Raw genomic sequence first — 15127 nt, forward strand, 5'->3', positions numbered from 1 at the left:
AAAACTAAAGTAGAATTTGTTCATATACCTAATCTTCTGGAATCAGATAGGTTGTTACTGGAACTTGTATACTTTGTATTTTATCATTGCTAAAACATTTGTAGATTGCTAAAGTTTTGGAGAGAAAAACTGTTTAGCTAAATTCACAAAGAAAAAAAAAAAAGAATTGACATCTCAGAACAAAACTGTAGAGATTTAAATTAAAAAGATACACAGTTTGGGAGACTAAGAAAAATCTTGAGTATCAAGGTAATCTTAGGTTTATTTTGGTTCTTGGTATAACCAGCCAATAACAGTCTAGTAAGCTGAATTTTGGAACTGGATGGTAATTTATGGACAAAAAACTGTGGCTTTTTGCCTTTTTTGTTTTCAAGCGAAAGAAAAAATAATAGGAGGGCGGGGGAAATGCATGCAAAACTTTGTCAGTTCAAAGTTGCTGTCCAACTGGTCTTGATGCTGTTCCTGACTTATTTCTGCACCTGACATGTGTGCCAGCTGTAACCTAATACCAACCTGAAATTCTTGCAGCAAGATCAAACCAGCACTATCTGATTAGAGTATCTAAACAAATCTATACTGCTCCAAATTTAAAAAAAAAAAAATCCACCCTAACAGCAATTGTAATCATCCCAGTATCTTTAGCAAAGAAATAAATTGTTGGAAGACTTAGACGGACTCTGAAGGGTGCCACTTAATTGAACACACTTTGTCATATTTTGTTAAGAGTCCAGCTGTATAAAGATAAAAATTGTCATCTTGGAAAGGTGTAACAGGTGTCATCTGGCCAAGTATATCTTTACATTTGGGTTTGCCCCTTTAATTTTTCATTCCTCATCTTGAAGCCAAAGTAATTGCTAAGTCACTCGTAAAAAACTGAACAATAGAGGAGGATGATTAACTCGCACACAAAACTAATACAAGGTAAAGATTTTTCAAATACAGTTAAAAGCTGTACACTGGAGCCCAACAGTAGTTAACAAATCAAAAGAGGATTCAAGCCGATAAGGTTTTGATTCATCACTAGTAGATACATGTGCTAGTTGAAGATGTCTTTCATGTCATTTGCCTGGAGGGACTGTTTAAAGTTTTCTTTTGTTTTTCTTCTACACCACTATTTTTTTAAACAATGGCTGCTATTTGTTCTGAAGCAAAAACTGGCATATCAAAGAAAACTATTTTTTCCCACTGGAACCAAGTATTAGCTGAAATTCCATTCATGTAAAGGAAAAGTAGCATGATAGAAAAAATCTTCAATCCCAGCATTTTTTTCAAAGCTTTTCCAATGGTTGAATAAAGGTGTACATATTAGAAGAATGTCTTTACTTAATATATGTATATATATAGCATGCCTATTGAATTTGAAATTACTAGCCAAAAAATAAAATTAAACCAGATTTTTACCATACAGACAAATTGAAACCAATCAATATATTTTCAAATCTGGTTAGGAAAAAAAAAAAAAATAAAAAAAAAAAATCTGATTTTCAGACAATCTAATTACAGTGGAGGAAAATTTTTGGAACATGGGAATCCTTATAATTTCAGAAGCACTAAACCAAGAATTTAATATCATGAAATATGCTTCTTGTACTCACTAGTGCTGAGCTAAATTGGTAAACAGCAGAAATACTTCTTCCAGGCCTTCTCTTTTATGGCCATGAGCCAAGTTCTAGTTATAGAGGATCTTCCCACAATTGTCAAGGTCTTGCCTTCATGATCAAGAATTTGAATGCTCTAACCAAGCTGTCCTCCCTCAAGTTACACATAAGAAACCCTACATTAAAATTCCTCCAGCTCAAGGGGCAGCATTTTTAGAGATTCCAAATCCTAAAATACTGCCCATGATCAGGAAATGTCAAGACTTGGAGACCTATAGGTCCTCCTGATTCACATCAGTTTTCCCAGAACCGGGAGACAGGTAAAACTGTCCTGTGGACTGTGCTAGAGGATTATTGACCATGAAGTGTCCAGAACTGGGGCAGATTGCCAGGAATACAGGAAGATTCTCCACTATATTCCATGAATGAATCCAGGCTGATCTGAATTGTATCCCATTGCTCTAATGCTATCAACTATCTGCTGTATTCAGTGAGGGGAATATGCACTAACAATAACAGAGCTATGAATTCACGCTTGTGCAAATTCCTGTGCAAGTGAATTCATGCTCATAAACATAGGTTTGCCCACCTATACGTTTTGAGATGTTAATCAAAATATTTTATGGAAAATCATCTGCACTGCTGAAACTTTTCTAAAAGACCCACAGGGAGTTAATGAAACATGTAAAACATAACAAAGACAAATATGACATCAAATATTTTACAAGGAATACTTCTGTTTGAGAGTATTTAATGTGTCTTGAAATAATCTCTTTCCTGAAATCACCATGGCCTGTCCCTACTAAGTGCACAGATCCCAAGAGAAAACTAACAAAACTTTCAGATTACTGCATTGTTATTAAACAAAAGTCTACAGCAGTTGACTTGGATTCCATACACAGAAATACATTCCTATAACTCTCTAGTACAGAAAAACAGAGACTGTGAAAAAGAGATAATTGCTGGGGGAAATAAAAAACCCCACTACATTAAAAAGCATAATGCTCCTTGCAGTCTTGTATCATACAATACTGATGAAAAAGCAGATTGAACTGAATTAATTTCCTTTAATGGAAGAGTCCCAAAAAGTAACTGCTCTTCTTAAAAGTAGTAACCACTTTCTGCAGTCAATTTCCATTCAAACCATGTAGAAGAAACAAAGGATTGCAGTTTTGAAAATTTACACACACAACTAAGATTAAATTTCCCAGGATTGCTGAATTACAATTAACCAAAGTACAACTGTGTTAAGCTAAATTCAGTTCTATGTTAGAATTCAAAATTCTATCAATATATTAATTATAACACTTGCCTTTCATTTATTATTTTAAAATTTTCAATTAGTCTGGAGCATGAGGGTCTTCTACATTTGTTACATGTTTTAATATAATGATTTCTTTCCTCCCTGACATTGTCCAAAAAACAGATGATGAATTCATATAAAGCAAATAAACTGGCTTTTAATTCACAGAGGAAAAAAAGTTCCATTGAACCTAAGGAGGAGCAAATTATAAACTATCTTCTAAAAGCAAAACAAGCCAACACACTTGATATATGCTATTTGCTACTGTATGCATTTTTTTATAAAAAGAATCTTCAATGTATTTTTATAATCTATCCCTTCCTAAATTTCTCCTAACTACCTAGACAGTCTTCTTTACATATATCTCTGTCCCAATACAGCTCTTAACATGATGTAAAATGTACTTATTGTTGCTTTCTTGCCTTCATATGCCTGCTCACTATGTAAAGCTGCTATAATGATGCTCATTAAGTTGAACTAAACACCATCAAGAGGACTTAAAATAAAAACCATAAGAGACAGATGAACCAAGATGTTCTAAATGATGAAGCTCCTACTAAACAGATACATGTGGTGTTTTTATGCAAGGAATTTTTGAGGATTGTATTTGCAAGGCTTGTATGAACAGCCTTCAGGGAAAATTTTACCAAATCAGTATTCACAAGTAAAAAAACAAGGCAGGCAATAGCAACAAATACGATATAATTCAGCTTTAACTCTGCTCATTTTCATAAATTTCTCAGTATAAAATTATTTTTCCACATCTACAGATTGCCAATGTTTTCATGATTTAATCACAATCAGAAATTTACCAATTGTAAAACATCCTTTGTCTATGTCTTAAGCACACAGTTGATCACATCATTTTTATAGTGACAATTTAGGCTTCTTTATGGGCACAGGTGAAAAATTGTGATCGCCACCAATTCCAATCTTTCCAAAGCCCTGCATAAGTGGTTCAAGAACAGGAAAATCTGTAACCATGGAGATCATTATACTGTATCAGGGGTTTAAAGCTGTATTCAGAGATAAGTGAACACCATGACACCAAGACTTTCTCAGACCTTTTAACCTTCTCCAAAACAAAAACAAAGAGCTTGAGAAATGAGAGGCACTATTTCCCTGATTAGAGCTGGGTGAAGAGGAGGGTATCTCAAAGAAAGAAACAGGACTGTATACGTGTTAATTGACATATATATATATATGTGTGCATGTAGAGTTCTGAAAAGGAATTAAGCCAAACGTCAATCCCAGAGAACACAAGCAACAAGTTATTTTGATAAAAAATTTTCTTAGCTGGTTTTCAGCTCGGAAACTTCTTTTTCTTTTCCTCAATTGTTTTGCCTACAGTTAACTACATTTTTTTTGGCATGTTCTTTTTTAGTTTCATTTTCTATTTTAGTTTTGGTTTCTTTTTCTTTTTTAAAGTATAAGGCTCAGTTGCTATCACTTGTATTGCACAGTGAAAGTGTGAACTAACTGCACCTTCGAGAGAAAGTGCCCTAGATCTTCTAATTCAAATCTAAACCACTTGACCATCTGTCAGAAAAGAAATCCACATGCAATTTGGCATAGCCTTAGACACTGGTGATGTTTGCTTCTTGTAGGTTATAAAGAACATCAGGCACCAATAGCCCAGTCCATCCTGCCTGTGTGCAACTTGCCACATAATCACGTTACAAAGTCTGTGGTTTTGCAGTAAAAATGAGGACAGATGATATGAACCAAGCAGTACTTTTCCAATATAGGGTGGAGAAATGTAAAGGGAAAAATCTCAAGCGTCTTCAAGTTATATGCCATCACAGCTGTCCTTAGGTATATTTTGCAGGTCTGCACTGTGTTTTGGGTGTGTCTAAGCCTCTTGGCATTTCTTTGTAAACTATCTCTACTTTTGTCATGTAGCATGCCGAGTCTTGAGCGTGTAGATAAATTTGGATCTGTGCTACTAATTCTAAATATCATCATTGTTACAGACTTAAATAGAAGACCAATCTAGGTTTCTCTATTTCAGACATTTCATTTCAGACTACAATAAAATAAAATAGTACATATAATTAAAATGGAGGTAGTATATATATATATATGCTTTTTACAAGCTCTTCTTTGTGGGCATTTAAAATTTATGACAAGATTTCTGTTTGTATAAAATGAGACATTACTATTTACTGAAAATTACAACTTATATTTTATGGAGAATTTCAAAGGCAGCACCTGCATTAATTATTCATGTTTTACTTTCCCTCCACTAACGAGACATGGTTAAGAACATTCCTATTAAATGCCATTTCAGTTTCCTTTCACAAGAGGTTTAAAGTTACAATTTGCCAAGCAATCAGGAAACTATAGTCACCTTCCACAAAAACTCTGCTGAAAACGGGTCTCTTGATCCCTTCAGCTCTTTTGAAGAACTGAATCTGAAATGAATGAGGATGCTATATGAACACTTACAATGAGCCCTAACTTGAAAGGTTTTTAAAAAATCAATGACTTCAATAGAAGTCCCGAGATGGGGCAGCTGCATCGCACAAGGCCTTTCTGTATTGATATATTTCTGTTCTTTGAGTAATGATGTAAGAACTTTTTTTGACCACTGTACTTTACAGACATCATTATGGATGACTAGCACTGCTTTGTTCTTTATATAGCTTTAACCTAAGAGGTAGGTAATATCCTTCCCCTGTATTCCAGCATAGTAAACACATTCTGACTCAACCGTACACAGTTGGGTGTAAAAAGTAACATAGTTTTTCTTGATCAGAATTTCTATCTTAAGCCTAAGCAAAAAAGTTGCCTTTTACTTTTTTATTCCTCTTACTTCAGTATTCCATTTTTTATTTGCTCACAATTACATTGTCTAATTGTAGGGGTACATCATTTCAGAAAGACATTTAAAAACATACAAACATCATTCACGTAAGCCTGAAAACCAGCCAGAGCTGAAAAGTTTTGGCAAAAACCTGGTACGTCTTACCTTCTCTGATGAAGAGTTTTTCTCACTATTTTTTTTATTATTTATCATGTTCATTAGCTGTCACTGAATTTGTAACCACTAGAAAACAAAATGCATTTGGCTTCCTTTCCAGTAAAACAGATGAATTAGATTTTTTTCTGGAATAGCAACACAGACTTGCATGATTATGAAACTAGAGTTGGCTGTCCACATTGTACTGAAGATGCACTATTTTAATAAAAGAAGTTTTCCTGAACTGCTGTTCCAAAATAGACCTCTAATCCATTAACTACGATAAACTGACGTAAATCAATCTGTCTAACTGCTGTTGCTCTATCTATTTACATGCACCTCCAGCTGGCACACACACTTTCTTCAACAGCCATACCACTCTTTACATGAAAATTACAAGAAGCAAACATTGTAACTTTCCAAGCATCCTGACAGAGAAGTTTACTGATAATCCCATACTGGGGGGAAAAAAAAGAGAAATCTCTCCACTTGCAGAGAAAGGATTTGAAGATTAGACTACACAATAATAAAAAGGAAGTATTTTTGATCACCAAATGAGTATTGTTTTCAGCTCCTGCATGCTCAGGATGATCAAGAGTCAGTAACTTGGACCGACACAAGAAAAATTATTATCAATTTTTTTCACAGTTTTTTGAACAGATACACGTCCCTCAGGACATAAATCAGTGCAAGGTAGCATATGTCCCCTGTATTCTTGGGTACCCCTTCTTCCTTCAAACTCTCATACAATATTCTACATCTGTATTCCCTGTATCCTCTTGACTGAAGAAAAGATATCAGACAAAAGCATTTAGCCTCCTTCTCAGCTCCTTATCACTAAAACCTATCACAAACTGGGACCAGTACTACCGATCTCCCATTGAAATTACTGGATCTGTCCCTGTGAGCAAAGTAGGTAGAACTAGGCACACTGTCTGTAATGACTCTTCCCTCCTTCAGAGAACCTGGGAGAACTCCAACTCAGCTCATGGTCAAGAAACACCCACAGGATATAAATGCTAAGTGAAAGTGTTCCTTAGTATTTACACAAGCATTTAAATAATTACTGACTTCTTTCAAGGTTGTTTCAATATCATAGTAGTTGCTACTCTGTTTACATCCATGGTAATGCTCCACCCTATTGAAGTAAGTCGCTTTCAGTAAAGCAAGACTTATTTTTCACGAAGGAAGGAAAGACTGTCCTCACACTCGCTTTTCAAGTATCAAATTGTTTTTATGTCGCTTAAAAGTAACACAGAAGCACTGGTTCTGTTGGTAGAAGAATGTTATTCTGTGAAAAAAAACATGGTATTAATGCAAGCTAGAATTACAAAGCTACATTTCTGCAACATCCTAACAAGCTTCCTCGCAGCAATTTCCAATGATATTCTAAAACTGACCTTGCACATAAACAGACTTTGCAAAAGGAAAAGAAAATGAAAAAGAATAGATTTCAGTATTGAAACACAGTATGTAGGCTTTTGACTGCTAATTTACAGAACTGCATACAACCATTTTAGAAAGCAAAGCATATAAATAGTTCTTCACTGTCAGAGCAGTATCCTTAAATATGAGAAAGTCAAAGTCAACTCAGCTTAAGTGTCCCGTATATCATTGGAAAACTGTTGAGGGTTGGTTTTGGTTTTTTTTTTAAATAATATATACCTATGTTTCTGGCTCTACACATACCTACATATGTGTGTATACACATGTATATGCATACATACAGATAGATAGGTAGATGACCTCTTTCTAAGGTTTCTCTGACAGGTCCCTCTGCATTATGTCTCAAGAGTATGATCAATTCACCTTTATTACATGTCTCCAATAATATACACATAAATAAACTGCATTCTAGTTCATGAACTCTACTTCTGCAGAGACTTAGCCAACATATTCTGCCAGAAGATTATATAATGAGCTCATATTTGTATAGACAACAGTCCAAGACTCCAAATATTTGTTAATATTTATTAAGCACTGTTTTGCTTATTGTGTTTTCGTGCCATGTAACAACATAAAACATAACATTTCCACAATCCTTGGGACAACTATAATTTTCTTCGACTGTAATCTGGGTGGTATGTTCTCCATGACAGAAATAAAAGTGAGAGTACTTAAACATTTAAGTTCTGGTATGGGATACCTAATTCTACAGAAAACAAGCCAGCATCAGTACTATTCATGAAGTGCAGGGAAAAATCATTAAAAATTGATTCATATTAAAAATCCTCATTAAAATACCTGATTTCATTTCATTCAAACTTTCTGCAGATATACATTACCTTTGATTCATTGTCATAATTCATTTAGAAAAATAAAACCCCAGCCATCTTGAAAGCAAGCAATTATTCTTTTTTCATTGACATTCTAGAAAGTTTTCTTAATGAATTTCTATGTTCAGATAATTCCCCCTTTTCAATGATTTTTTTTTTTCTTCTTTCTTCCTTCATTATAAACACACTGAAAATCATTTTACCACAACAGACAACCATCCTACCTTTTCAAAACGTCTTAAAACTGGTCATAGGGACATGGGTTTAGTGGTGTTGATAGAGCTAGGACAAAGGTTGGACTTGATGATCTTGAAGGTCTCTTCCAACCAAAACTGTTCCATGATTCTATGATTCTATAGGCTATTTTGAAATTTCTCTAAACCAAACTAATTCTTCTTTAACAGAACTTTAAAAACGAAAGGAACTGGAACGAATAGAAGTTAAACTGAACTGTCAAGTCCAGATTTCAAGCTAGATTTCAAGATCCTAAAAGTTCACCTGTGTTAACAGCTGATTCTTTGGCTGTAGTCATTTTTTAAAAAGTCAGTTTGTAAAGTGTTTGTTTTAACTGGTTCGTATACACTTCAGGAATGTCTGAACCAGAGAATTCAGACATCGAATATACTAATCTCTCTTTTGTAATGTACAATAGTAAGATATACCACTTTCTCCTGTTCCTTGAGTAACAGGATGCTATGGAATGTCACGTTGCAGTGAGAAATTACAGGATACTCTGGGTTTAGCCTGGTAATTTACATAAGGAATGTGACAAAGAAGTTATAAATTCATACTCTGTTGTGAATTAATCATCCCATTTAAGCAAGCCCTAGCAGTGTTTTCACAGAGACTAACATCTCAAGTGTAGTGAACTAATTTACACTTATTCCACAAGAATGTCCTTTATAAGAAACTCGTATAGCATAGTGAGATGTAAATTCACGTTTTATCTTATTGTGTACTACAATGTCCACACAAACAAAACTTCTGCTTAATTAAAAGTTCCCCTTTCAATTCCTCCCAAGGAATGTGTGACTCTGCAATCCTGCTTTACACTTGTCTTGGTTTGAAAAAGACAGGTGTCTGTGGAGGAAGGCAGGAGCCTCCCTTGAAATGGAGAGTGCAACCCCCTTCCCTCCAAACTATTATAATTTTGAAATTAACGGGCCTTCAGGCAAAGATATGGGGAATAGGAATAACAGTTCTTTACTAATATATATATATATATAACACAAGGCAGGGAAAAAACAAACAACCCACTGGTTTACACTGACAGAGTCAGGAATACAACCTGACACCCTGTTAGGGTGGCAGTAGCAGTCCGATAAGATGCTGGCTGCAGTCCTCCTGAAGTGATGGGTGTAGTTCTGTGGAAGCAGCAATCAGGTAAAAGAGTCTGGTCTTCCTCCGAAGGTCCAGTGGTCGGCAGGTAGCTCTCGTCCTCTGGAACTCAGGTGGGGGGAAAAGCTCCTCTGGGAATCCAGTGGAAGAAAGGCGGCTAGCGTGTTCAAAATCTCCGTTTTTATTTGGCATGGACTGCTTGGCTCCTTCCCCCCCCCTCCCCGGGCGGAGTATCTCACAATGGGATGGGGAGTCGTGAGGCAGTTCCTTGATGGGCCATTAACAGGAGATAGCCCAGGAGCGAGTTACCGATGGGTCAGGCGATAAGGCATTGTTGTGCCCATTGACAGGAGATAGTCCAGAGGGGGGGAGGCAGGGAGCACCGCCCCACCTGGTCTCAACAGCTCCTGAAGATGGTAATAGAATATATTTTTTTTCTTTTGGCACATTTTACACTGTAACCCAGGACATAATCCACCCCTTATTCTATTACCATCTACACCATACCCAACCCAATGCCCCCTTACAGATACATATATACATATATACACAATGAAACCTTACACAGAGTTCTCACTTAAAATTAGGTCTCCTTGTGGTACACAACGGGTTTCCCCATTTTTCTGCATTACCCACCAAGTGTAACCAGGTCCTTGAGCAAAAACAACCCCACGGAGGGGTGTGCCTTTGCCTGATGTGGGATTAATCCAAACAGTCTTTCCTAACATACCTCTCGTGTGTACCACAGGGACTTTATCTCCGTCCACTGTGTGCAAGGGTCCAGACTGGGCGGGACCAGCTCGATTGATGGACCCTCGGGTATTGACCATCCAGGTGGCCTTTGCTAAGTTCAGTTCCCAATTTTTGAAAGTCCCCCCTCCAAGTGCTTTTAGGGTAGTCTTAAGTAGCCCGTTGCACCGTTCAACTTTCCCGGCAGCTGGTGCATGATAAGGGATATGATATATCCATTCGATTCCATGTTCTCTGGCCCAAGTGCTTATGAGGCTGTTCTTGAAATGTGTCCCGTTGTCTGACTCGATTCTCTCAGGGGTGCCATGTCTCCAAAGAACTTGCTTTTCCAGGCCCAAGATGGTGTTCCGGGCAGTAGCATGAGGCACAGGGTAGGTCTCCAGCCACCCAGTGGTTGCTTCCACCATGGTCAGCACGTAGCGCTTGCCTTGACGGGTTTGGGGAAGAGTGATGTAGTCAATTTGCCAGGCTTCCCCATACCTGTACTTCGACCATCGTCCACCGTACCACAGAGGCTTCACCCGCTTGGCCTGCTTGATTGCAGCGCAGGTCTCACAGTCTTGGATAACCTGGGAGATACTGTTCATGGTTAGATCCACCCCTCGGTCCCGTGCCCATTTATAAGTGGCCTCTCTGCCTTGATGGCCTGAGGCATCATGGGCCCATCGAGCTAAGAACAACTCTCCTTTATGTTGCCAATCTAAGTCTATCTGGGACACCTCTATTTTTGCAGCCTGATCTACCTGTTCATTGTTACAATGTTCTTCGTTAGCCCGACTCCTGGGGACATGAGCATCTACATGACGGACCCTCACAGGTAGCTTCTTTACCCGAGTGGCAATATCTTTCCACTCATCAGCAGCCCAAATTGGTTTTCCCCTACGCTGCCAGTTGGCCTTTTTCCACCTTTCCAGCCAGCCCCACAGAGCATTGGCTACCATCCATGAATCAGTATAAAGGTAGAGCTTTGGCCACTTCTCTCTTTCAGCAATGTCCAGGGCCAGTTGAACGGCTTTGAGTTCAGCAAGTTGACTTGATCCACCTTCTCCTTCAGTAGCTTGTGCGACCTGTCGTGTGGGGCTCCATACGGCTGCTTTCCACTTCCGGTTCATCCCTACGATGCGACAGGAACCGTCAGTGAAAAGAGCATATCGTGTTTCCTCTGCTGGTAGTTGGTTGTACGGTGGAGCTTCTTCAGCCCGCATCACTTGTTCCTGCTCCTCTTCGTCAGTGAGGCCAAAGTCTTCACCTTCCGGCCAGTTCGTAATTATCTCCAAAATCCCAGGGCGATTTGGGTTTCCAATACGGGCGCGTTGTGTGATGAGGGCAATCCATTTGCTCCATGTGGCGTCAGTGGCGTGGTGGGTGGAGGGAACCTTTCCTTTAAACATCCACCCCAGCACCGGTAGTCGGGGTGCCAGGAGGAGTTGTGCTTCGGTGCCAATCACTTCCGAGGCAGCTTGGACTCCTTCATAGGCTGCTAGGATTTCCTTCTCTGTGGGAGTGTAGTTGGCCTCAGACCCTCTATAACTTCGACTCCAGAATCCCAGTGGTCGGCCACGAGTCTCTCCAGGCACCTTCTGCCAAAGGCTCCAGGACAAACCATTGTTCCCGGCCGCAGAGTAGAGCACGTTCCTCACCTCTGGTCCCGTCCTGACTGGGCCAAGGGCTAGCGCATGAGCGATCTCCCGCTTGATTTGGGCAAAAGCTTGTTGCTGTTCAGGGCCCCAGTGGAAATTGTTCTTCTTGCGGGTAACCAGGTACAGAGGGCTCACGATCTGGCTGTACTCAGGAATGTGCATTCTCCAAAAACCTATGGCGCCTAGGAAAGCCTGTGTTTCCTTCTTGCTGGTTGGTGGAGACATCGCAGTGATCTTATTGATGACCTCGGTGGGGATCTGACGCCGTCCGTCTTGCCACTTTACCCCCAGGAACTGGATCTCTCGGGCAGGTCCCTTGACTTTGCTCTTCTTGATGGCAAACCCAGCTTCCAGGAGAATCTGGATGATCTTCTCTCCTTTCCCAAATACTTCCTTTGCTGTGTTCCCCCACACAATGATGTCATCGATGTACTGCAGATGTTCCGGAGCTTCACCCTTTTCCAGTGCAGCCTGGATCAGTCCATGGCAGATGGTGGGACTGTGCTTCCACCCCTGGGGCAGTCGGTTCCAGGTGTACTGTACGCCCCTCCAGGTGAAGGCAAACTGAGGCCTACATTCTGCTGCCAGAGGAATGGAGAAAAAAGCATTGGCAATGTCAATAGTGGCATACCACTTTGCTGCCTTGGACTCCAGCTCGTACTGGAGTTCCAGCATGTCCGGCACGGCAGCGCTCAACGGTGGAGTCACTTCATTCAAGCCACGATAGTCCACAGTCAATCTCCATTCTCCGTCAGACTTGCGCACAGGCCAAATGGGGCTGTTGAAGGGTGAGTGGGTCTTGCTGACCACCCCTTGACTCTCCAGCTCGCGGATCATTTTGTGGATGGGGATCACGGCATCTCGATTCGTCCGATACTGCCGGCGGTGCACTGTCGAGGTGGCAATTGGCACTTGTTGCTCTTCCACCTTCAAGAGTCCTACTGCAGATGGGTTTTCTGATAGTCCGGGCAAGGTGTTCAATTGCCTAATGCTCTCTGCCTCCACAGCAGCTATCCCAAATGCCCACCTGAGACCTTTTGGGTCCTTGTAATAGCCATTCCGGAGGAAGTCTATGCCCAGAATACACGGGGCCTCTGGGCCAGTCACAATCGGATGTTTCTGCCACTCCTTCCCAGTAAGGCTCACCTCGGCTTCCAACAGAGTCAATTGCTGCGATCCCCCCGTTACCCCGGCAATGGAAACAGGTTCTGCCCCCACATGTCCCGATGGCATTAGGGTACACTGCGCACCAGTATCAACTAACGCTTTGTATTTTTGTGGCTCTGACGTGCCAGGCCATCGGATCCACACCGTCCAGAATATCCGGTTTTCCCGTGCCTCTCCCTGGCTAGAGGCAGGGCCCCTCTAGCACTGGTTACCATTCCCTTCCTGGACATACATACTAGAGGTTCCTTCAAGGGGATCTGTCAGATCATCCTCCCTTCTGTAATATCTGGCAGCTCGGTCCTGGGAGGTTGAGGCTACCTTCACTTTAGTGTTACTCCCCCGGTTAGTGTTTCCCTCCTTGAGTTGACGCACCCGTGCTGCCAGGACAGAAGTGGGTTTCCCATCCCACCTTCCCATGTCTTCCCCATGGTCGCGCAGGAAGTACCATAGCTCAGCTCGTGGGGTGTACCCTCTCCCTCTAGCTGGGGGACGTTGGGCTCCGACTTTGGGGCCTGTGACTTGTACCGGTGCAAAATGGGAACTGCTCCTCCTCACCTCCTGCTTTATTTCCCTCATCTCCTCTTGTAGGCTCTTAATCACAGCAGAAACGTTAGCCTGCATTGGGCCATTGATCATGCTTTCAAAATTTCTAAGCTTGCTCGTGACAGAACCCACTGTCTCTCGGTCGTTATCTGCATTAATCATTGCAATGAAGGTGGAGTATTCGGATGGCCCTAGAGTTGCCAGATTCCACAACATTTGCCCTGTGCACCTGACTTTGTCAGGGTCATTACCATGCTGTCCATCCCTCCCAAAGAGTACCTCCAATACTGCCACTTCTCTCAGCTGCTGGATCCCTTCCTCAAGGGTCTTCCAGCGCATTCTATGATGGTGCTCCTGCATTCTCTCTCTGTGGACAAACCTCTCTCTCACACTCATTAAAAGCCGCTCCCAGAGGGAAAGGGTCCCTGGCTCCCTTACAAATACCAGATTGACACCTGAGTCCTGAGTCAAGGGTCCCAAATTCCTTGCCTCACTGCCATCCAGTTGCACACCCGTACCCATAAGATCCCAGACCCGAAGTAACCAGGTTGTAAAAGCCTCACGCCCCCGCCGTACGATGTCTTTGTGCAGATTACGGAGACTGTCGTACGTCAGGGACTCTGTGATTATCTCAACCACTGGCTCGCCTGCAGGTTCTGAGGGCCCTCCTTTCTTAACTGAGTGGTCTGATTTCATCTTAGATTTCCTCGTTTCCACAGGGGCGACTGCTGCTGGCTCTGACTGCCCTTGCGTTTCAGCTGGAACCTGGACGGTTGTAACGTCTGTGGGTTCTACTGCTGCACCATTAGACTCTCCCTCTTCAAGGCAGGAGGAGGGATTCCCAGCAGCTGAGAGAATGCACTCCTTCAGCATCTGGCCCATCTCACGTATCTCCTTCACCCAATCCGAGTGGTTCATTTCTGATGTGAGCTGTGAGGCAGGGTCAGATTCTGGAGCAGCATTCCTAGTCAGGGTAGTTATCCAAGCCAATCTCCCCTGATCTCTGAATACTGAATAAAACAGGATTATCAGCAACACCAGCCACTGTATGATATCATTAGCACTTAGGAAAGCTCTGAATCCTTCGAAAACTGGTGGAGTAGACCCAAAGAGCTGGGTTAGGGGTTGGGAGAAAGTTTCTCCCGGTGTCATTTCCTCACAGTAGGTACCATTATTAAAGTAACCCCAAAAGCATACATTTAGTGTTTGATAGCTCCGAATCCATGTGCCCGCCTTCCAGAGGAAGTTAATAAGCCATGAATTCCTCACCTTATTAATCCATAAAACAAACTGGATAACAGTCACGGTAGCCTTAGTTATAGGACCCATGTTTAGATAAGGGCCTGCAAATGGGAGAAATACAGCCACCACCACATGCCACACGAATCGGGATAAGCTAGCCCACATGATGCCACTTAACAAGGAATCTATATCCAACGCACAAGAACCGTTATTCCTTTTATCTCTCGATGCCCTCGAGCCCCACGTTGGGCGCCAAAATCTGTCTTGGTTTGAAAAAGACAGGTGTCTGTGGAGGAAGGCAGGAGCCT

General features: G+C 41.1%; 1 protein-coding gene across 1 annotated transcript in view; it reads right to left on the reverse strand.

Moving 5' to 3' along the window:
- ABCA13 (ATP binding cassette subfamily A member 13) overlaps window positions 1-15127 on the reverse strand; it is a 152183-nt gene that overhangs the window by 51940 nt on the left and 85116 nt on the right. The gene's annotated exons all lie outside the window — the stretch shown is intronic.

The sequence above is a fragment of the Leptosomus discolor genome, chromosome 8, assembly GCF_034619465.1.
Source record: "Leptosomus discolor isolate bLepDis1 chromosome 8, bLepDis1.hap2, whole genome shotgun sequence".
Classification (NCBI taxonomy): Eukaryota; Metazoa; Chordata; class Aves; order Leptosomiformes; family Leptosomidae; genus Leptosomus; species Leptosomus discolor.